At 37.9% G+C, this 24,812-nt stretch overlaps 1 protein-coding gene and 1 pseudogene across 1 annotated transcript in view; both read left to right on the forward strand.

The window, feature by feature from the left end:
* The window catches only part of LOC127418538 (zinc finger protein 729-like), a 48,660-nt pseudogene extending 31,487 nt beyond the window's left edge, over positions 1-17,173 (forward strand).
* A 2,911-nt stretch (positions 17,174-20,084) lies between these two features.
* The window catches only part of LOC127418571 (zinc finger protein 773-like), a 32,035-nt gene continuing 27,307 nt past the window's right edge, over positions 20,085-24,812 (forward strand). Inside the window, exon 1 of the mRNA XM_051659184.1 lies at positions 20,085-20,184. The gene's annotated coding sequence lies outside the window, so the exon portion shown is untranslated. The remainder of the gene's footprint in view (positions 20,185-24,812) is intronic.

Genomic DNA, 24,812 nt, shown 5'->3' on the forward strand with positions numbered 1-24,812 from the left:
ACAGGAAGGGGCCATCCCCAAACTGTTCCCACAAAGTTGGGAGCATGGAATTGTCCAAAATCTCTTGGTATGCTGAAGCATTCAGAGTTCCTTTCACTGGAACTAAGGGGCCAAGCCCAGCTCCTGAAAAACAACCCCACACCATAATCCCCCCTCCACCAAACTTCACAGTTGGCACAATGCAGTCAGACAAGTACCGTTCTCCTGGCAACCGCCAAACCCAGACTCGTCCATCAGATTGCCAGATGGAGAAGCGTGATTCGTCACTCAAGAGAACGCGTCTCCACTGCACTAGAGTCCAGTGGCAGCGTGCTTTACACCACTGCATCTGACGCTTTGCATTGCACTTGGTGATGTATGGCTTGGATGCAGCTGCTCGGCCATGGAAACTCATTCCATGAAGCTCTCTACGCACTGTTCTTGAGCTAATCTGAAGGCCACATGAACTTTGGAGGTCAGTAGCGATTGACTCTGCAGAAAGTTGGAGACCTCTGCGCACTATGCGCCTCAGCATCCACTGACCATTTTACGTGGCCTACCACTACATGGCTGAGTTGCTGTCATTCCCAATCGCTTCCACTTTGTTATAATACCACTGACAGTTGACTGTGGAATATTTAGTAGCGAGGAAATTTCACGATTGGACTTGTTGCACAGGTGGCATCCTATCACAGTACCATGCTGGAATTCACTGAGCTCCTGAGAGCGGCCCATTCTTTCACAAATGTTTGTAGAAGCAGTCTGCATGCCTAGGTGCTTCATTTTATACACCTGTGGCCATGGAAGTGATTGGAACACCTGAATTCAATTATTTGGATGGGTGAGCGAATACTTTTGGCAATATAGTGTATCTCACAGACTACAGGTCTGGTAGGTACAGTTCTAGATGACCTAGCCGGGTCACAAGTCAGCATTCCTATATGAAGGATCTTCTCATAGATCATCCCTTTACAGCCTCCTCCTCGGGTGCCACATTGTCTCCTTTCTTCTTGCTCCTGAAACAAAGCAATAATAAAGAACACACATCTTCCTAGCTCAAGGTTGCAAGCTGAAAGCTTTGTCAGATTTGGCTTTTTTCAAAAAAACATAGAGATAAGATGTACTTTCATCAAGTGGAACTAACAATATCTTCCCTAAGCCCAGAGTGTCACATATATAGAATCAGGAATAGGAAATGCCTATTAAATGATATAGGAGATACAGGGTGAGATCCTGGATGACCCTGTGGGTGACCTGGGCAGGAATAGTATGCTAATGACCTGTGTTAGGCCTAAGTAGAGTTGGTGAACAGACGGAGAGAGAGAGAATATATATATATATATGCATACTTTATCAAGATATCTTTTTCATGCAACTGTATTGTAATGAAACAATTCTACTCATAAAGTATAAATGCTGATTAATAGTTGAGTAAAACTTGGTCAAAAGGATATTAGGAAGAATTAAATGTGAAGGTAAATATCCACCCCGTCAGCATGTAAATAAAACATTTCACTGTTTTTTAACCATAGATTCTTAATTCTTATGGTTAAATTAACCTTGAATTTTTAATCACGGTTAATAGTGAAAGCGTATAATCGCTGGATCCCTACTTTAACAGTTGTATGTATATGTTATTTATTATATTAATTGTGTGAGATATCATCATTATATCGGTCTGTCGCCCACACTACTCTCTGAATATCGGCATCGGCCATTAAAAAACTAATATCGGTTGATATGGCTAGTTAACACAGCTAATATATCAGTTCACAATAATCTAAAAAATCGTAATACATATTGAATCTGTATTTAAATATTGTCAACTAATCAGGAGACAATTTCCACCTCTAATAAATACTGGATGTTTGTTGTGTTCTGCCATTAAATTAGGGTTCAATTTGATTTCTTTTTACATTTGTACCTCTTCGATTTTTATTGATTTACTGTGTTTATTGCAGAGCTGATGGAAGTGAAAGAAGAACATCAAGAACTGAATGAAGTGGAGCAGAAACATCATGAGTTCACAACTGGAGGAGAATCTTTGAGTGGCTCAAAGACTAAAAATAATTTCTCACCCAAAAAGCATAAAAGAAAAGCAGCCAAAAAGAATTTCACCTGCTCTCAGTGTGGGAAAAGTTTCAAACAAAAAGATCAGCTTAATGTACACGTGAGAATTCACACTGGAGAGAGACCTTACACATGCCATCAGTGTGGAAAATGTTTTGCATCTGCTGTCTATCTCAAGAGCCATCTCCATTCTCACTCTGGAGTAAGACCTTTTGAATGTGATAAGTGTGATAAAACATATGCTTTTATTTCAGGCCTTAGCCAACATATGAAAACTCACACAAATGAGAAGCCTTACAAGTGTCCTTCTTGTGCAAAGAGTTTTGCATGCCTTTCCTATTTTAAAGAACACCAGAAAATACATACCGGTGCGGCAGTTAATATGTGCTTTGAATGTGAGAAGACCTTTACTACAGCCGGCCACTTGAGAGTGCACCAAAGAATTCATACTGGAGAAAAACCTTTCAAGTGCTCACACTGTGGAAGGAGTTTCACTCAGTCACAAGACCTGAAAATGCACAAGAGAATTCATACTGGAGAAAAACCTTACAAGTGCTCACACTGTGAAAAGAGTTTCACTCAGTCACAAAACCTGAAAAAACACGAGAGAATCCATAGTGGAGAGAAACCTTACAAGTGCTCACATTGTGGAAAGAGTTTCAGTCAGTCAGAAAACCTGAAAAAACATGAGATAATTCATACCGGAGAGAAACCTTACAAGTGTTCACACTGTGGAAAGAGTTTCACTCAGTCACAAGACCTGAAAGAACATGAGATAATTCATACTGGAGAGAAACCTTACAAGTGTTCACACTGTGGAAAGAGTTTCACTCAGTCAGAAAACCTGAAAAAACATGAGATAATTCATACTGGAGAGAAACCTTACAAGTGTTCACACTGTGGAAAGAGTTTCACTCAGTCACAAGACCTGAAAAAACACGAGAGAATTCATACTGGAGAGAAACCATACAAGTGCTCACACTGTGGAAAGAGTTTCACTCGGTCAGAGCACCTGAGAACACATGAGAGAATTCATACTGGAGAAAAACCTTTCAAGTGCTCACACTGTGAAAAGAGTTTCACTCAGTCACAATACCTGAAAATACATGAGAGAATTCATACTGGAGAGAAACCTTACAAGTGCTCACACTGTGGAAAGAGTTTCACTCAGTCAGAAAACCTGAAAAAACACAAGAGAATTCATACTGGAGAGAAACCTTACAAGTGTTCACACTGTGAAAAGAGTTTCACTCGGTCAGAAAACCTGAAAATACATGAGATAATTCATACTGGAGAGAAACCTTACAAGTGTTCACCCTGTGGAAAGAGTTTTACTCAGTCAGAAAACCTGAAAAAACACGAGAATTCATACTGGAGAGAAACCTTACAAGTGCTCACACTGTGAAAAGAGTTTCACTCGGTCAGATTACCTGAGAACACACGAGAGAATTCATACTGGAGAGAAACCATACAAGTGCTCACACTGTGGAAAGTGTTTCAGTTTGTCACATAACCTGAAAAAACACGAGAGAATTCATACTGGAGAGAAACCATACCACTGTTCTTCATATGGGAGGAGATTCAACCAATTAAGTAATCTACAAAAACATACAGAAAAGAATTGCCCAAGTAAACACAATGGATCTTCATGTCCAATGATAGCAAGTAATAGTTTGAAATTTAGAAAAACCCAAAGATGAAATTTCTCCCAAAAGAGGAGCATCATCTAAGATAAAAAACAAAGGACATTTAAGGAAGTCTTCTTATTAAGAAAACTGAATTTTTGTAAGAATGATTTTCTGTTTGAGTGGGATAAATTGTTGCAGAGCAGGTCATGTAGTTGCTCCTGCTAAAACAAAAGTTTAAACTTTGCTGTTTATGTGCGATTTTAAAAGAAAATAACCATCCAATTAGAAAATGTGAAAAGCAAACATATAAAAGCATGAGAACTTCACAGATCGTCTATAGATAAGAAGCATGAACATCTGAAATTCAGGTTAATAAAATAAACAGAATTCTGATTGAAATGTGTTGCATTTGTACTTAGATTAAATTTCAGCTGCATCTTTTTTTGTGGTTTATTACCATGCAGTAATAGTGAGTGAGTGTTTACATGCACTTTAAAAGTTCCAGTTCAGTCGGCATAAAGCAGTAATTTATCTTTTTAAAATGTCATGTAAACACATTTTTTGTTGTTGTTGCAAAATCAAACTAACAGAACTAGACAACGCGATTGGAGCTCAGTTCCATCCAGCATGTATACACATCAGTCAGACCACAATAGGCCTTGGCATTATGCGCATGCTCCGAAAAATGAAAAAAGTCCAACACAAAGCAGAAGAAGATCAAAAACAACAATGTGTGCATTTTATTCAGAAGTGATCATCCCGATACTCTATTCCCTTCAAAGACTTTACTATCCACTGTGGAAGTTTTGGAGGGCTGAAAGGTATTGGGCTCAAAAATAACGTTTATTCGCAACTCACATTTTAAGTCATTTTTATTGGAAATTCTGTTTGACGTAATCTTACTGCAACTTATAATCTTACAACTTGGCTATCATGATTGTAGTCTCTTCGAAGTGCCCTTGAGAGGCAGATTTTGTTATACAGACAACAAACCTATAAAAATACCAGTAAAATTGCTAGAAAAATAAAGAGAGACCATATATTTTCTTAATAGTCCATTTTTTCATAATATCTCTCTTCAGTCTAAATGGTATTATTACGCTTTACACAGAGTGTATAAGGATCATGTCCTTCTAAATTAAGGATGCTAAGAAATTGAAGCAAAGCAGAACTCAATTCGTTAGAACGAACCAGCAGCAAATAGCGTTGTCGTCTTCCTTCTGACTGATCTGATCCACACCAAAATCAGTGCGTATAGAATGTAAGAAATGCACATGGCTGTAATGCACGACAAATGTTGTTGTGCCTGTTGTGTGCATCTCATTGTTGAAAAGCTAGTTGGCGGACTACTTCGACGTGCTACTGTTTTCAACCGGCAAACGTCTACGTCACTTCCTCAACTGGCATACGTTCTTCAGCTATTCGATTACACATGGTGTCATGTATGCTTGGGCAGAGTGATGAAGACTGTAGCTTGACTAGTATGCTAAAAGCAGCGGTAGCTTGTTTATAACTGTCCATGTAAATGTACTTACTGATGTATGTCATCATGAAATCAGAGACCCTCCTCTCGAAATCTGAAGTGGTCACAGGAGATGCATTTGAGACTGATGACAGTACCAGTTGGAAACAGCATTGCATCTCAGCTGACCACTTGTGATTGGATCACTGAAAACCTATCTTAATACAAGGTGGAAACGGGGCCGGTAAGGTCATGCAACATTGTATCAATAAAGTCAGCAAGTATGGTCACTGTATTAATTCTGTAAACTTGTTTGAATATTTTAGGATAATTTTCTGTTTAGAGTGAGTTAAATTTTATTTTAAAGAAAACAAATATATATTAAATTTCTTAGCTTTTTACTAAAAAGTATTTTTCGGTGCAAGAAACTACTCTGTGGTGATAAAAGCTTAACCAGTCAACAAATCATACAAAGTGGATTGGAGATCAAACGATTTATCGATTAATAGATTAATAGGGCGTTGTCGTTGCACGAGGAGAGAGAAACTGGTCGGTGTAAAGTTAATGTTTTTTTTTAAAACACGATGTTCAGGGGCCTGGGTAGCTCAGCGAGTACTGACGCTGACTACCACACCTGGAGTCGCGAGTTCAAATCCCATGGCATGCCGAGTGACTCCAGCCAGATCCCCATAGCAACCAAATTGGCCTGTTTGCTAGGGTGGGTAGATTCACATGGGGTAACCTCCTCGTGGTCGCTATAATGTGGTTCTCACTCTCGGTGGGGTGCGTGGTGAGTTGTGCATGGATGCCGTGGACAATAGTGTGAAGCCTCCACATGCGCTGTGTCTCCGCAGTAATGCGCTCAACAAGCCATGTGATAAGATGGGAGGCAACTGAGATTCATCCTCTGCCACTCTGATTGAGGCGAGTCACTACGCCACCATGAGGATGTAGAGCGCATTGGGAATTGGGCATTCCAAATTGGGGAGAACATCCAAAAAACAAATAAACACATTGTTCGAAAATCGAATGCGGCTTAATAGCTTAAGCATAGCTCAGTGCCATTCACAGCAAATATGCAGCACCATACTGTCTTATCAGAGACAGAACATTAGCAGCAGGAGGCATATTGTAAGATGGTTTTCAATACATTGGCAGCTATATTAAATTGATCAAACTCGCTCACAGGGGTAGAAGGAAAGAGACCAATATCTTTTTCTTTCCCTTTCTCCAGCAGCAGCAAGAGGTGTATTAGTAGATGTCCACTACATTGCAAGCCAAATAAAATGATAAAGTTCACTTGCATTGTAGAATATTAAAGTGCTAATAAAAAGTTATGGCAAACTCATCCCATGTGTCCCTCATTTACCTTTTAATAAAATATGTATGTGGGCCAGGAAGTTGGTTCTTTAAATTCTTTAAAGCTGTGTAGAGAGTTGCTGCACTCACCAAAAAATTCCTGGTTGTGTGTGGAGCCAGAGAATCTTACCCAAATTTTAAAGATTGATTTCTGTGAGAACTGCACTGTGCAATTTTTCCTCACTATGGAATATTGTATACAATAAAGATGGATAATTTTTGATAGACTTGACTAGTCTGGGTGATCTTTCAGTGTGCGGACAGCAATCTCTAAAATTTGGAAAACATGTTAAAGCTGAAATTTCATTCTTATGCTTTTGATGTTAAATAACCTTATGGCACTTATTTGCTATGCATAACTGTGACCTTATGCATTCAAAATCCAATTAAAGTATTAAGCTGCTTAGTAATAGTCAGCTGGAGCTGTAACTACAGGTGCATCTCAATAAATTAGAATGTCGTGGAAAAGTTCATTTATTTCAGTAATTCAACTCAAATTGTGAAACTCGTGTATTAAATAAATTCAGTGCACACAGACTGAAGTAGTTTAAGTCTTTGGTTCTTTTAATTGTGATGATTTAGGCTCACATTTAACAAAAACCCACCAATTCACTATCTCAAAAAATTAGAATATGGTGACATGCCAATCAGCTAATCAACTCAAAACACCTGCAAAGGTTTCCTGAGCCTTCAAAATGGTCTCTCAGTCTGGTTCACTAGGCTACACAATCATGGGGAAGACTGCTGATCTGACAGTTGTCCAGAAGACAATCATTGACACCCTTCACAAGGAGGGTAAGCCACAAACATTCATTGCCAAAGAAGCTGGCTGTTCACAGAGTGCTGTATCCAAGCATGTTAACAGAAAGTTGAGTGGAAGGAAAAAGTGTGGAAGAAAAAGATGCACAACCAACCGAGAGAACCGCAGCCTTATGATTGTCAAGCAAAATCGATTCAAGAATTTGGGTGAACTTCACAAGGAATGGACTGAGGCTGGGGTCAAGGCATCAAGAGCCACCACACACAGACGTGTCAAGGAATTTGGCTACAGTTGTCGTATTCCTCTTGTTAAGCCACTCCTGAACCACAGACAACGTCAGAGGCGTCTTACCTGGGCTAAGGAGAAGAAGAACTGGACTGTTGCCCAGTGGTCCAAAGTCCTCTTTTCAGATGAGAGGAAATTTTGTATTTCATTTGGAAACCAAGGTCCTAGAGTCTGGAGGAAGGGTGGAGAAGCTCATAGCCCAAGTTGCTTGAAGTCCAGTGTTAAGTTTCCACAGTCTGTGATGATTTGGGGTGCAATGTCATCTGCTGGTGTTGGTCCATTGTGTTTTTTGAAAAGCAAAGTCACTGCACCCGTTTACCAAGAAATTTTGGAGCACTTCATGCTTCCTTCTGCTGACCAGCTTTTTAAAGATGCTGATTTCATTTTCCAGCAGGATTTGGCACCTGCCCACACTGCCAAAAGCACCAAAAGTTGATTAAATGACCATGGTGTTGGTGTGCTTGACTGGCCAGCAAACTCACCAGACCTGAACCCCATAGAGAATCTATGGGGTATTGTCAAGAGGAAAATGAGAAACAAGAGACCAAAAAATGCAGATGAGCTGAAGGCCACTGTCAAAGAAACCTGGGCTTCCATACCACCTCAGCAGTGCCACAAACTGATCACCTCCATGCCACGCCAAATTGAGGCAGTAATTAAAGCAAAAGGAGCCCCTACCAAGTATTGAGTACATATACAGTAAATGAACATACTTTCCAGAAGGCCAACAATTCACTAAAAAAATTTTTTTTATTGGTCTTATGATGTATTCTAATTTTTTGAGATAGTGAATTGGTGGGTTTTTGTTAAATGTGAGCCAAAATCATCACAATTAAAAGAACCAAAGACTTAAACTACTTCAGTCTGTGTGCACTGAATTTATTTAATACACGAGTTTCACAATTTGAGTTGAATTACTGAAATAAATGAACTTTTCCACGACATTCTAATTTATTGAGATGCACCTGTATTCTATGCTGTCCACTTCAAACACATTTACACATTGGGCTCGTTGTGCCACAGCAGCGGAGTGCTGCATAATAAAACAAATATTTACAATTTGCCAGTAATGTAAGGTTTTAAAAGGGAAATAACTGCACGATCGGAAAATTAAAAAAAAGGCGAATGCATGAACATGCACAACGACTTCGTGAAATTATTCAGTGTGTCTGATATCAACATGAGGGATAGATATAAGAAATATGCACGCACATTAGAATCTCAGTTACAGATACTGCAATAAAATAACACAGAATTCTGCTCTGAGCGTCAACGTTTGCTTATAATTAAGAGAAACTTAACTTTGCGCTTTCTCTTCGTTTACTTTTTGAGTTTTATTATCATTCAGAAATACACAGACCTAAAGATTTATGTCTGTCCACAAAACTGTACTCAGCTTAAAGTGTCAAACTTCTCAACACCAATAAAATCGGAAGTGGGCGGGGCTACGCATGTTGCCACGCCCCAATTTGTAGCCACGCCCCATCGTCCAGACTGCACTCTGGAGTACTTGGGGCGAGGGGAAAAAAAACAGCTCTCAAAATCACCAGAATTGATGAATATTACACATTCACACTCCAGTCCAGTATGAGGCAGAAAAGCGCCATTATTTGTTTTGGAAACCGCCATTAAACAAGAAGAAGAAAGAAGAATTTGAGCTCTCAGTCGGTACATGTTCAATGTGTTTAACTTAATTAGTGAGTTTATATTGAAGAATATTGAAGAGAGAGGTGATGAGGACAAAACTGATGGAGAGAGACAGTTTACAGGTTAAACATTCATTTCATCATTTAACTGAATCACTGTGTCTATTTGTCTTTTCCAGAGCAGAGTCTTGTTAGATTTTAATGAACTTTTAAACTTGAGATGGTAAGTAAGTTTCAAATGATGTGATATGACTGTGACTCTGTGGTGATGAACGGTACAGATGTGATTGTGTTGTGTTTGTCAGGAGCTGGAAAAGGTTTCCTGTCAATCTTCAGTGTGTGTGACTGATGGGACCTCCACAGAATGTCAGGATTCAGTGTGGAGGGGCAGAGATCAGTCCACACCACAGCGGCTGCTGGACAAACTCTCTGAACAGAGATCCAGAGACACACAGGACTCACAGCTCACTTTACTCTGTTCTACTGATGCTCAGGAGAGTGTGTGTAACAGTAATCAGGGTGATCAAACCTCCACAGAGTCTCTGACTTCTGTCTGTAACGCTGGAGAACAGCAGATGCTGCAGACACCAGTGAAGATTGAAGTGAAGCAGGAGGAGATAAAAGAAGAAAACACAGCAGATGAACAACAGAGTGATGAAGATGATGATGAACAGCAGATGCTGCAGTCACCAGTGAAGATTGAAGTGAAGCTGGAGGAGATAAAAGAAGAAAACACAGCAGATGAACAACAGAGTGATGAAGATGATGATGAACAGCAGATGCTGCAGACACCAGTGAAGATTGAAGTGAAGCTGGAGGAGATAAAAGAAGAAAACACAACAGAGGAACAACAGAGTGATGAAGATGATGATGAGTATTTTATTCCTTCAGGTATGTTTATTACTTTAAATCTGCTGCAGAGAACATCTGTGGCAGAAACCTAAAATTGTAAGCAACGTGGAGGAACATTTAACACCATTTGTGTTTTGTCACTGCTCTTCTGCGTTTGAGGTTACCTGTTTGCATGTGATCACTTCGAGATATTCACCTGCAGAGCATGAGTCATGACGTGCTATTTTTATATTGATATTATATTACCTGATGAAACATTTATAATGCACTGTATATAATTACAATAAAACTTGTAATCATAAAACCCACAATTTCACAGGGGTCTGCTGTTCTCAATTCTTACTTTTAGTTTTATTCAGGTGTAATGATTTTTAAAGTATATATCTGAATTATGGTCCTAATTTTAGGCCACTTGATTCACAGCAGCATGTGCTGAACTACATTGAAATTGTTGTTCTGGGAAGATACCTTTAACAAATACTGAAACTGGTCAGGTTCACCCAAACATTACATTTCTGTCATCATTACTTGCCCTCAAGCCTGTATGAATCTCTCTGTTTTGTGGAATGCAGAATGTTAGTCTCAGTCACCATTTACCGTCACTGCATCATTTTTCCATACAATGAAAGTGAATAGTGACTGAAACCTAACATTCTGCCTATAAACGGGTCAGCAACCTTTTTGATATGGAATGCCATTTTTTATTTGCATTGTTATCGGCTGTGTCGACACTAGTCTTTCAGGGCTCCACACTAATAAAATGACAAGGGAGCCTAATGAAATATTTAGGTGCAAAATTGGTTTTTAGTTGCCAAATTACAGAATTAATCGATTTAGATGGTTTTTCAGAAGCATCTAAATGGATAAAAAAAATTCTTAAATTGCCCTTTCACAAATTAAGGCCCTAAAAAGTCTTAAATGAATACGGTCATGGTATTAAATGTTGCATGAGGGATTGTTTTCTCATTGCATTTAAGTCGTTTTAATGTGAAGAGTAATTTCTGGGCACACATAGACCGTATACCAAATTTGGGGTCTCTAGGACAAACTCTGTAGCGCCACTACCAGTTCAAATAAATCACTTTCTTTTGCGCATATCATTTGAACCAATTTCCAAGAAGCAAAATTATTTTTGCATGTAATTACGCACCTCCTGATGATACAAATGGACTGCTTAAAGTAAAACTCCGCCCATTACATGGCCGTCTTCTTGGATTATGTAGGACCCAATGAAATCCCTTGTATTTTTTCCATTTTCCATTTTATTTTTCCCCAAATTCCGTGTTTTCCGTTTTATCTTCTCTGAATTCCGGGTTTTAAAGTTTAATTACATTTTATCATTGAAAAAATCTGTCTAATCAATTGAATTTATGGAGATTTAATCAAATGAGGACAGAACAATTACTTTTCAACATACCATTGCATTATTTTTATCAAATCAAGAGCTTCTATACTGATCATCATAGCACAGTCCAAAACACAAAAGTAGATTTCTTTTTTAAAATTATTATTTTTTTCACCGTAGAGCATCACGTTATTAATGAAAGCATTGATTAAACTGTAGCTTGTGAAATATTGCTTAAATATAATGTAATTATTATTGATATATTATTATTATTATCATTATTACTACGACTAAATTGAATATTACATTTTACTATACAGAAGTCATATTTTTCTGTCGCATTTATTTAAAAATTATTTTATTTCAGGTGTCTAGTTAAATGGAACTTTTATTTTAGTGTTTTACAGCAAAACCGTATGTTTTTGACAGCTACACTTCTCACCTCGGGAAAAGCTGTTGTTGTGCCGAAATTTCACTCCCCGCCAGATTCTTACTCCCCGCGGTCTGAATGATCCTTATCCCTAAAGCCCACCCCTAACCATAGAAGGCAGTAATTGGTCCCCATAATCTTCGATTTTTTAACTCTAAGATCGGCCGATACCGATTTTTATTTTTTAAGTGCCCTTTGCCACACGTTTGCAAGTTATATGCTGCAGTTATATGATTATGCCCACACAGTAAAATTACAGTAACACTTTATTAAAAGGTTTAATTTATTTTACTTTAGTTAATGCATTAGGTATCATGAACAAACAATAAACAGTATATTTTTTACAGCATTTATTAATCACTGTACAAAATACGATTGTTCATTGTTAGTTCATAGTGTATTAATGTTACTGATACAACTGTTGATTTTAAAAATGTATTAATGTATGTTGTAACTAACATTAAGTTCAGTAGTTCATGTTAACTAATGCTATTAAATAATGTTAACAGATGGAACCTTTTCGTAAAGTGTTACCAAAATTACATAAAAATTACATTAATTGTGAATTGCTAACATTTATTTGTGTTGAAAACAGTTATGAATCGTTCTGTTGTCAATATCAAAAGGCGACCAGTAAAAACCATGAGAGCATCACACACAGCAGAGATACGTTAAAAAATAAGAAAGATATATCCATTACAAGCTGTAAAACTGCTCCAGTGAGAAATCATTAATATCTGTTATTTGTTTACTGTCTTTGGTGTTTTGCTGTAACACAGATCACCAATTATTAAGCAAATGCCTGAAGATGCGGTGCTGTTATGGTTAAAATGTAATTGCTGTGATTAGTGGTAATGTGACCAACATTAATCTGATTTAAATTGGGATCCTCACAGAATAGCGCTGGGATGAGTGACTCATGATGAGATGTTGAGAGCACCTACAGAGCTGCATGTTTGATAACGAGAGCACTCATGTTGAAGAGAGTAAAGCTAAAAGCGCTCATGATCGCTCAAACAGTCTCTATCGCTCCACACAGCGTCTTGATTGTCACAACTTGTGTTACATCACGTGTACGTGTTTGTATACGCATGTTTATTTGTTGTTTAATTCGTTTTTATACCCGTTTGCAGCCTCTTTATCCTCTGTGCTCACTGTGCAGCGAGTCAGAATTACTACCGTACTGACTCTAGAAAATCTTCATATTCATACACGTGTAATTCTTACACATTTTTAAAAACAAAACGGCACATTCATGTGAATTACGTCTGAAAGTTTAAATCTGTGAATGCTTAGAATTGCCAACAACTCACCCTCCAAAGGCCACTCTGTCATGCTTCAAAGGCTGAGCAAGCACTCATTTGAGTAGCAGTGAATATGTGATTCCTTGCCTGCTGCAGAAAAGATTGGCCCTGAATCTAGGCACAATCGGCCGATTGCCGATCACGGATTTAAGACGAAGATCGGCCAATTTAGATTGGTGGCCGATCAATCGGTGCACCATTAATATAAATGTATACAGTAGGAACACTTCAAAGTTTAAAAAAACGCAACTTAACAGTTCTCTATTTCTTTTTTTCCTTTGCACATTTCTCTTACTCTGTTGTAAAAAACACTGCGCTTCCATAGTTTTTGTATTTCATGCATCTGTTCTCATGTGTACTTGCCAATGAGTTTCATCATGCGAAAGGCAGCTTGAACTCCACCCGTTTTTAGTAAGAGTCTTATTTTAAGGTTTCGCTAATGAGACCGGAAGTGCTTCAGGAATAGTTGCATTTTAATTCCTTTGTTTTCGTTTACATGCTTGAAATGGTCTTTTAAACACATAGCGATCAGTAATGGATCACCTATGTTCCATTCATTAAAGTGTGACAACTATTATAAGCTTCAACAACTACCAGAAAACGTATCAGAGCATTATAGCAAGTAAACAACTTTGCCAGACAGTTAAATGGGTCATAACATACTTTTATTTATATATGTATAATTTTATTATCTTCCCTGAGGTCCACTTATAATGTTAGAAAAGTTTTTTAGCATGAAACCAGTCATAACTCTGTTCAAACTCTGTCTGAAACGCTCTGTTTTCAGCTCTCTAGTCCTTTAAGACTTCAATGTAAATGCCCGCTGTTATAATTGGCTAACATGGTGCAACCCTCCTAATATTTGAAACTCATTCGGAAGAAAATGTACAAGCTCCAGCCTTCACAACATTATAAAACAAAATTTCAGGGTTAACACAAAATGCATATCCAACACATTTTATCTGAATGGATCAAACTGTTCACGTAAGCACAGCAGCACCATAAACTATCAAACAGTCATGACATATTCATGAATGAAACCAGTTACTTACGGTTTTTCGGTTGGGTCCAAAAGTGTTTTTAACTTCTTCACCCTTCAATAACTGTTCCTTTGCAAACTTGAATCATATTGTGACTGGTTCACAAGCAGTCCATGCTGATATGAGCCTAAAAATGCATACAGTCCATGCTGAAATGTTCTGAATACACAAACATAATACAGTTCATGGTGATGTTGGGGCACAGATGGGTGCAAAAACGGTCCAGGACACCTTTAAAACATCAAGACACAGCGCAGCTGAATATACTCTCCTTTGTAGAGTTATAACTTGACATGACGTCTTTTAAAAGCATCGCAAGATGCATGATAACGGTCATAGCCGTTCTTCTAGTGCATGCTTATGTAGAAAAGCAATTCAATAGTCCCCCTTTGGTGGAGATGAATCTCCCATGACAGATGAGGCCCATCTCTTCTCTTCACCTTTGTACAGCAAGGGTGCAATGGCAAAAAATATGCATTGATGTGTTGCTGAAGGTGTTGCTTGGTCACTGTGACATCACAAAATCCACCAAATACAAACAAGCTGTTTTTACAGCTTGGTTTTAAAAAATTCTCTTGTTCTATTAAAGAGGAAGTTTTCAGTTCTCAAATTTACAGTTTTTATAGTAGAATGACATGACCTCTTATATTTCAAAAGATCAAGGAAATTTTGATTCCTCATTTCATGACCCCTTTAACAGTTATACATCCATCCAGACTGCTGTCCTGCTACTGATGAAACTGCTGTAGCTTCCCCAGCTGAGTTACCACATACTAGACACAGAGTAGCAGGTCCTTCTTTTCTGTGCTTACAAACATGACATAAATATGATAAGACAATACTTTTACAGCCTTTATTAATCTTAGATCATGTTGATTTCAACATTTACTAATACATTTTTTAAAATAAAAAATGGTATTAGTAAACATTAGTTTATGCACAATGAACTAACAATAAACAATTGTATTTTTATTAACTAACATTAACAAAGATTAATAAATGCTGTAAAAATATATTGTTATTTGTTTGATTATGATTGATACCTAATGATACCTATGAATCATCATCTACATGATTGCATGATTAACGTCTTTCGGATGAGACGTTAAACTGAGGTCCTGACTCTCTGTGGTCATTAAAAGTCCCAGGGCGCTTCTCGTAAAGAGTAGGGGTGTAACCCGGTATCCTGGCCAAATTCCCCCCATTGGCCCTTATCCATCATGGCCTCCTAATAATCCCTATCCATTAATTGGTTGTATTAGTCCACTCTTTCCTCTCCACCAACAGCTGGTGTGTAGTGAGCTTACTGGCTGCCATTGCATCATCCAGGTGGATGCTGTACACTGGTGGTGGTTGAGGAGAGTCCCCTGTTCACTGTGTAAATCGCTTTGAGTGTAGTGTCAGAAAAGCGCTATATAAATGCAACATTCATTCATTCATTCATACAGCTCTGTGAAAATTAATTATCTCGTGACAACGTTTGAGTAAAGGTTTTGCGTAAATGCATAGACATTCATGGGGCAAAATGCTTGTGTCACAATAAACCAGAATTGATGTTATACATACCTTTTGCACAGCAAAAATCACAAATAAATGCTGGACATAAAATTGTGTGTCCTGCCATTAAATTACGGTTATATTTATATTCTTTTTATATTTGTGCCTCTTGAATTTTTGTCTATTTACTGTGTTCATTGTAGATCTGATGGAAGTGCAAGAGGAAAGTCAAGAACTGAATGAAGTGGAGGAGGAACTTCAGTACCAGAAACTTCATGATTACACAACTGGAGAAGAATCTTTGAGTGGCTCAAAGACTAAGAATTGTTTACCTAAAAAGCATCAAAGAAGAGCGGCCAAGACATCTTTCACCTGCTCAGAATGTGGAAAATGTTTCACATGGAAACGTTATCTTAATGTACACATGAGAGTTCACACTGTAGAGAGACCTTACACATGCCATCAGTGTGGAAAGAGTTTCAAACAAAAAGAATCTCTTAAACTGCACAAAAGAATTCATACTGGAGAGAAGCCTTTCTCATGCCATCAGTGTGGGAGCTGTTTTGCATATGTAAACCATTTCAAGAATCATCTCCGCTCTCACTCTGGAGAAAAGTCATTTGAATGTGATCAGTGCGGTAAAACATTTGCTCTAGCAGAATACCTAAAAAAACATCTTAAAAGGCACACAAATGAGAAGCCTTACAAGTGTTCTTTATGCGTTAAGTGTTTTGCACACCTGTCCAATTTGAAAGAGCACCAGAAAATACACACCGGAGTGAGGGCTCATATGTGCTTTGAATGTGGGAAGACCTTTACTACAGCCAGAAACCTGAAACAGCATCAAAGAATTCATACTGGAGAAAAACCTTTCAATTGCTCACACTGTGGAAAGAGTTTCGCTTTGTCAGAAACCCTTAAAATACACATGAGAATTCATACTGGAGAGAAACCATTCAAGTGTTCACACTGTGGAAAGAGTTTCTCTAGGTTACAATGCCTGAAAACACATGGGAGAATCCATACTGGAGAAAAACCTTACAAGTGCTCACGGTGTGGAAAGAGTTTCGCTCAGTCATATAACCTGAAAAACCACGAGAGAATTCATACTGGAGAGAAACCTTACAAGTGTTCACACTGTGAAAATAGTTTCACACAGTCACAAAGCCTGAAAGCACACGAGAGAATTCATACTGGAGAGAAACCTTACAAGTGCTCACACTGTGAAAAGTGTTTCACTTTGTCACATCAACTAAAAACACACGAGAGCATTCATACTGGAGAGAAACCTGTATGAAAAGTTTCAGTGTAGCAAGTAATCTAGTGACTCGTGTAAAAAGGTGTTGTCCAAAGTAATCACAGAGAGACGTCCATCTTCAGGAACAATGCTTCAAGTAAATAGCTCGAAATTCAGATAATCCCATTGATGTAATTTCTTCTAAAAGAGCAGCATCTAAGAGAGTCATTTGTATGTACAGTATATGTACTCTATGTATATTAAATGTTTATTGTCTTACTGTTGACTGAAAAATTATTTCACTGCAAGAGTGCCACCTGTCCACAACTCACAATGTGGATTAGAGTTTGACTGATTTATTGGTTTTGACCCACGGTTTTCAAACTGGGAGGTGTGATCATGTCAGTTGAGGTGTTGAGAATGATGATAAATTCACAAAGTAAGATCAAAGGATAAGCTAAGCTAAATGAAAACTAATACAGGGCCTGATCTAGTTATAGCTGTGTGTTATTTGACAGACAGGTGGCTCGTGTGTGTGCGCTGAACATGCTTGTGTGCAATGAGAATACTCGGATATGCGCCTGAACAGTCAAATTCACTTCTAAATTCAGCTGAAATGCCTTTATTGGTAAGGTATTAATTAGGGCTACATGATATGGATGAAAAATGTGATATGCGATACCATAATGCTATGATGACATCATCGAAGCGTGCGGAACATTGGAACGCTCACCGCTCAAATAAACTGAAGCATATTGGAATAAAAAAGAACCACCAATGCAAGAGATTACAAACATAGTGTTTGACGTAGCGTTTGACGTAGATGTCCGCTTTAAACGTGCTTGTTCTCAGTATGTGCTGAACTTGAGACCAGGGTTGCCACGTTGAGCTACTTTTGAACTGTTTTCGCAGGTTGATTTTTTTTCTCCAGGGGTTGAAGGTTTGACGTGGTTTTATAAAAAAGGGCATTGGCTCAGCACTGGCTCGTGTACTTTGTAAAATGCTCAGATACCATGCAACGCACATATTCTTACAACTGTATAGATCTGCTGTTGTGCTCTCAAATGGAGCGCATCCATAGAGTGAGTGCAGAGACATAGACAGACAGTCAAGTAAGCACACTTTCCTCTCGCGAATAGTGTTGCGTTGGGCAGTTGGCGGATCAGTCAAAAGCGATTGGTGCAGTGAAATTAACAGAAGCTCTTTGTTTCTCATAAACATGACTAAAATAGTTACAGGATCTGTGTTTACTAAACTAAATAAGTATATGATTCCATTATCACTTACAGTACCCAATAAACTTATTCACTTAATTCGTGTCTATTCGTATGTCAATGTCCTACTACCCTGTTGGCTAGTGACATTATGTCAGCTTGACAGTCATGGGCAATTCTGCGGCTTCTTCGCTACAGTGTGAGAGGATATTGTTTGCGGTGTTTCGCTATCCAGAAGATTGTATGTCAGATATTTACATGCACCTTAACCAAATACATTTTAATTGTTTTTCATAATTCCTGACATTTAATCGTAGAAAACATTCCCTGTCTTAGGTCAGTTAGGATCACTACTTTATTTTATGAATGTGAAATGTCAGAAAAATAGTAGAGAGAATGATTTATTTCAGCTTTTATTTCTTTCATCACATTCCCAGTGGGTCAGAAGTTTACATACACTTTGTTAGTATTTGGTAGCATTGCCTTTAAATTGTTTAACTTGGGTCAAATATTTTGGGTATCCTTCTACAAGCTTCTCACAATAAGTTCGGTAAACTACACTGCCTGGCCAAAAAAAAGTTGCATACTCTTAATATTTCGTTGGACCAACTTTAGCTTTAATTATGGTGTGCATTCATCGTGGCATTGTTTCGACAGCCTTATGCAACCTCACAGCATTTATTTGCATCCAGAGTTGCATTAATTTTTGCCAGAGATCTTGTATTGATGACGGGAGAGTCGAACCACTCCGTAAAGTCTTCTCCAGCACATCCCAAAGATTTTCAATGGGGTTAAGGTCAGGACTGGTGGCCAATTCATGTGTGAAAATGATTTATCATGCTCCCTGAATCACTCTTTCACAATTCGAGCACGATGAATCTTGGCAATGTCATCCTGGAATATGCCCGTGCCGTCAGGGAAGAAAAAATCCATTGATGGGATAACCTGGTCATTCAGTACATTCAGGTAATCAGCTGATTTCATTTTATTGCTGCATAACGTTGCTGAGTCTAGACCAATTGAAGCAACCCCAGATCATAACACTGCCTCCAAAGGCTTGTACAATGGGCACTATGCATGATGGGTGCATCGCTTCATGTGCTTCCCTTCTTACTCTGACGCCCATCGCTTTGGAATAGGGTAAATCTGGACTCATCAGACCACATGACCTTTTTCCATTGATCCATAGTCCAGTCTTTACACTCCCTAGCAAATTAAAGTCCTTTTTTTCAGATTAGCCTCACTAACTAGTGGCTTTCTTGTGGCCTCACAGCTGTTTAGTCCCAATCCTGTAAGGACTGTGCATGTGGAAATGCTCTTACTTTCACTATTAAACATAGCCGTGAGTTCGACTACTGTTGATTTTTTTTCGACGTGACTTCAAGCCTTTTAGTGATCTCCGATCATGATCATTCAAGATGCAGTTCTTAACCCAGTTCCAGTGATTTCAGCAATCTCCTTTTCTTTGCTTGATGGAGGCCAATAATTTGCCCCTTCTGAAACACAGTAATATCTTTTCCACGACCATGGGAAATGTCTTCCGACATGGTTGTTTAAGAAAGGAGAAGCTACGCACTGCATCAGTTAGGGTTAAAAGAATTGTTGCCAGCTGAAACATATTAATCACTGTTTTAATGATCAAATCATAGACTCTTAATGATCTGCTTATTTAAATCCAAATGGCAACTTTTTTTGGGCAGGCAGTGTAAATAATGCCATTTTACTAAAATCTTAGATGACAGGTCGACTTTCTGTGAGGAATAGTGTTAGCGCTCCATCATTAGGTCTGTTTAATTATTATTATTTAATTTATGTCAGTGGGAATTGAAAATCTGTCACTTCATTACCTGCTTCAACACTTTATCATGTATTTTAAAGTTAGGCAACAGGACTGATTAATCAGATGTTGGTATTTTATACACTTCAGTCCAACAGGAGGCGGAAATTCACCAGAAGTTGTTTTGCAAACCGCCAGAAATCACAAGAACAAGAAAGAACACCGACACCCCAAATAGTGCACTATATAGTGAATAGGGGACGATTTTGGACACCTCTACAGTTTGAGCGCTCAGTTCGGTACGTGATCAATGTGTTTTACATCATTTGTGAGATTTATATTTAATTTAATATATATTTTTCTGTGCATGTTTTACATTTTTCTCTCTTTGGCGTTTTAATGACTGTAAAAGAAGCTTTTTATCGACGTGTGTCGCTTGTTTTGTGACAGACGCTTTAAAATATTCAGTTTCAGGAGAAACAAGAAGAAATCTGTGAATATCATGTTTCATTTCTGATATATGAGCTCTTTAAATCCAGTGACTGACTGTAAATGAAGGTGATAATATATATTGGAGAGACGGGCACAAACAAACACTTTTTGGTTTCCTGAAGTTTGTGTAAATACTTTTGGGATTACTGGTCATATGCAAGAGGTGAACAAAACAACTAAAACACTTCAGAACAGGTTTATTTACACTTTCTGTCTGTGGCTAAACTCATGTTTATATTTTAGTCCAGTTTCAAGACGTGTTGGTAAAGTTCAATCTTGACAATCTTTGAGTAACGTTCCAGAAACGTTGTGGTAATGTCCTAAAAACGTCTCTTAAACGTCCCATAAGAGACGTTATAGCAGCATGGTCCCCTGATCTTCAGATAACTTATACGAGTTGATGTTGTCATAATTATATTATTTTTGTAGAAACAGTCAATGTGCCTTTTGGATATCACACTTAATTGGCAAAAGGACAGTTTAACACGTGCTAAATATATCACTTGAGTAAATGGTGATTTTTGCCAGGATACACCGTTACACCCCTATTAGATTAGTTAAACTTGCTATAATTTTTTTGCTATTTTGCATCTAGTTCACCAGTGTGAAAACCTATTTTTCCACATGTGGCTGTTTGCTCTTAAGATTCCTTATGTTCTTTTATATCCTTTTTTATTTTGCAAATAAATACAGTGATTAAATTAGTTTTTTGATTAATTATATTTTATGCTGATATACACTCATCGGCCACTTTTTTAGGTACACCTGCACACCTACTTATTCATGTGATTATCTAATCAGGCAATGGTGTGGCAGTAGTGTAATGTATAGAATCACGCAGATACGGGTCAGGAGCTTCAGTTAATGTTCACATCAACCATCAGAATGGGGAAAAATGTGATCTCAGTGATTTGGACCGTGGCATGATTGTTGGTGCCAGATGGGCTGGTTTGAGTATTTCTGTAACTGCTGATCTCCTGGGAATTTCACGCACAACAGTCTCTAGAGTGTATAGAGAATGGTGCGAAAAACAAAAAACATCCAGCATGCGGCAGATCTGTGGGCGAAAATGGCTTGTTAATAACAGAGGTCAGAGGAGAATGGCCAGACTGGTCCAAGCTGACGGGATGGTGACAGTAACCCAAATAAACACACGTTACAACAGTGCCATGCAGAAAAGCATTTCCGAACGTACAACACGTTGAACATTGAGGTATCATTTATGTATATCAGCAATTAGTGTTGTCACGGTACCAAAATTTCAGTAGTCGATACCAGTGTAATTTCACTGTTCTCAATACCACAGCAAAAATATGCTAATATGATAATGTGCTATTGAACACAAGTATAGTTATTTTTAATGTGTTTTAAAGTTTAATTTAATCATCAAAATGGTGTCTAATCAATTAAATCTTAAAACTTTCAATTGAAATTTTTAGCATGTCATTGCATTTTTTGCCAAACTTTTAGTCAACAGCTGTCTTGCTTGTGATAAATCGATTATTTATTGTTGTTGTTATTATTATTACAGAGAATATTACATTTTACCATACAGTTGTAATATATTTTTATTCAACTCTGTATTTAATTTCTTCCATTTCAAGCATCTAGCTTTTATTTTGAATCGTGCTTTTATTATGACGTGTGTTTTTTGCCGCAAGCTTCACTTTTCCGGATAAACAGTTCGCAACATGGCCCAGTGTGATCATTGAAGACTTTCAATTCACGTCTGTAATCTCATCCATTTACACTGTCCTTTGAGTCTGACAAATGAAATGTAGGACACCGTTTTGGAGTGTTTGTATTTTAGATCAATGGTGTTTGTGTATGTGGTAATTTTGAAATGTTATGTTTTACATTTTATTACTGGTCAACTCTGTTGTTTTAAATGCTATATAAATAAAGTTGAGTTGAGATTAAAGCACAAATGCTGTGATTTAATTATATAATTTATAGTTTACATGTGCTGGGTGGTTCACAGTGGATTAGTGCTCTGCTTTGTCATCTCAAACAACGTGAATGATTCTCAATGTCTGTGGAGTTTCCAGAGTAAGAGCAGTCGGATTTATACGTTGATTTAAAGTATGCAGCTCATCCACGCTAAGATTGTAGCCTTCAGTGGTTAATAAATCACACTAGGACGTCACTTGGATTAATTGTACATTTCAGTGTAAAAGGAGTAACGGAGTATGCATTCAAAATAAGACTGTGTGCATTTTAAAGCTGTCGCGTGTCAGTCAGATTGCTCGCTGGTGCCAGATAGAGTTGGTGCTCGGTACTACCGGTACTGCAGAAAAACTGGTATCGTTACATCTTTTTTATTTTAGTACCGGCTTGGTATTGAAGTACTGGTACTTTTGACAACACTATCAGCAACCATTTGATGCTTGTTTTACATTTTCACACAGTAAAAATAGCTTGTATTTGATCAAAATTTCAATATCATCAGCAAGCTGAATAATACTTTTTATGGTGTCATAATAAAAGTTCCTCCAGAAATATATATGAAAGAAAAAAAAATTCTGACAACAAAGCACTTGAACGCGACGTACTCGCTATTACCACTTCAGAAGTGGGAAGTAGGATCATTCCGATAGCACATGAAGGCAGCATAAATCACTGAGATCGCATTTTTCCCCATTCTTAAGGTTGATGTGAACATTAGCTGAACCTCCTGACCCATATCTGCATAATTTTATACATTACACTGCTGCCACACCATTGACCGATTAGATAATCGCATGAATAATAGATGTACAGGTGTACCTAATAAGTGGCTGGTGAGTGTAGACCAATTTATTAATTTAGTCAAGTGAATGGATTTTTGTTTATATAACAATGTTTCACCCGACTAAAATCAACATTTTGCCAAGAAACTAACATCAACCCTGATTATCTACAGGTAAGGTGGTACTTAAAAACATACAACTATATATTAATGTAATGTAAAGGTAAAAATACTAGCAACAGTGCTGTTACGAAAATACATTTTGTTCATTGGAACTGTAGTATTCCTGAGGGAAGCAGGCAGTAATAAGTCTTACGGATAGAGAGCCATTAACAGGATTCTTCAAAAAGGCCTTGAGTCCACACTGTGACCTTTAGGTCATAAAACTAGAAATCCCGGAAGGCTGGCGCAGGAATGTCTAACTTAACATCATCGAGCCTGCATCTGCTTAATTTCAACTGCTACAGAACAAAGCAGGACTTGTGAAATTGCCTAAGACCCGTGATTCACCTCACCCGGTATAAAAAATAAAAACGTTCTCTAAGGACGAAATTGAAGATCACGAGGCCCATCTGCTGCATGACACCACACTTAAGCTAAGCGTACACTACACGACTCGAAGTCGGAGCTTCTGCGACTCAGTTTTGTTTTTCGTCATGCTAGTGCACACAATACAGGACTGTAGTGTATCAACTACACGACCATTCGTCCCAGACTGAGGCCATGTGTACACTGGTGTACAAGCAAGATATCACCGTTACACTGGTCGACTCTTTTGACCACTTGCGTTCGGATTTCGAGCAGAGAGTTTCATTACGTCTGTTTATTACTTGATGATAATAAAGCACATAAAAGTAAAAGACAAGAAAGAAAGCTCTAAAAACCGTCACAGTTTCTCTTTATGATTCGCAAACATGACGTTTAGAGCAGAATTCAGAGTTATTTTAGTGCAGTACCTGTAACTGAGCTTCTAGTGTGCATGCTGCTGATACGTTTCCCTGTTGTGCATGTTCATGCATTTGCTTTTTTAAGTTTTCAGATCGTATGCTTATTTCCCTTTAAATGCGCATGTAACCAGCGAAAAACTGGCCATTACAGCTTCTTTTAACGTCGTCTTGTTTCAAACAGATCACTCAAAATGCATCTTAAAATGGAGATAACGAAATTCATTAACAAACTTGTGTAGTTTATACTTGATAACATATCAACAAACATGAAAGAATGGCTCTTGCCCATTTTTGCCTTTTTTGGCACCATTTGCAAAGGAAAAAATATAAAACAGCTGAAAATAATGAAAACAGCATTTAGGTTGATGTTGGTGATATTTTAGTTTCTAATCATTTTTGTCTCCTGTTACCCAATACCTTGCTCTCCTTTTTCACCAAACATGAAAGAACGGCTCACGCCTGTTTTTATGCTTATTTGCGCCAATTTGCAAAGGAAAAACAAACCAAGGATTCCTTGGATTGACCTTTCCTTTATCTGAATCTACAGCGCAAAACATCCAGCGCTTCTGGTGTAGAAGTAATCTTATACTGATGCACAAGTTATGAATGTCCAACTCGAAATGAAATGAGAACTATGAGGAGCCGTGTAGGCCATAATTGTTGAAAAGCCTCTTACAAACACTAGTGAAATTAATACATTGATTTAGACATTAGTGCAAATCATTTATATGCATTATTAAAAATCTTCTTGCAAATGCTA

This window comes from Myxocyprinus asiaticus, chromosome 28, assembly GCF_019703515.2.
Source record: "Myxocyprinus asiaticus isolate MX2 ecotype Aquarium Trade chromosome 28, UBuf_Myxa_2, whole genome shotgun sequence".
NCBI classification, from domain to species: Eukaryota; Metazoa; Chordata; class Actinopteri; order Cypriniformes; family Catostomidae; genus Myxocyprinus; species Myxocyprinus asiaticus.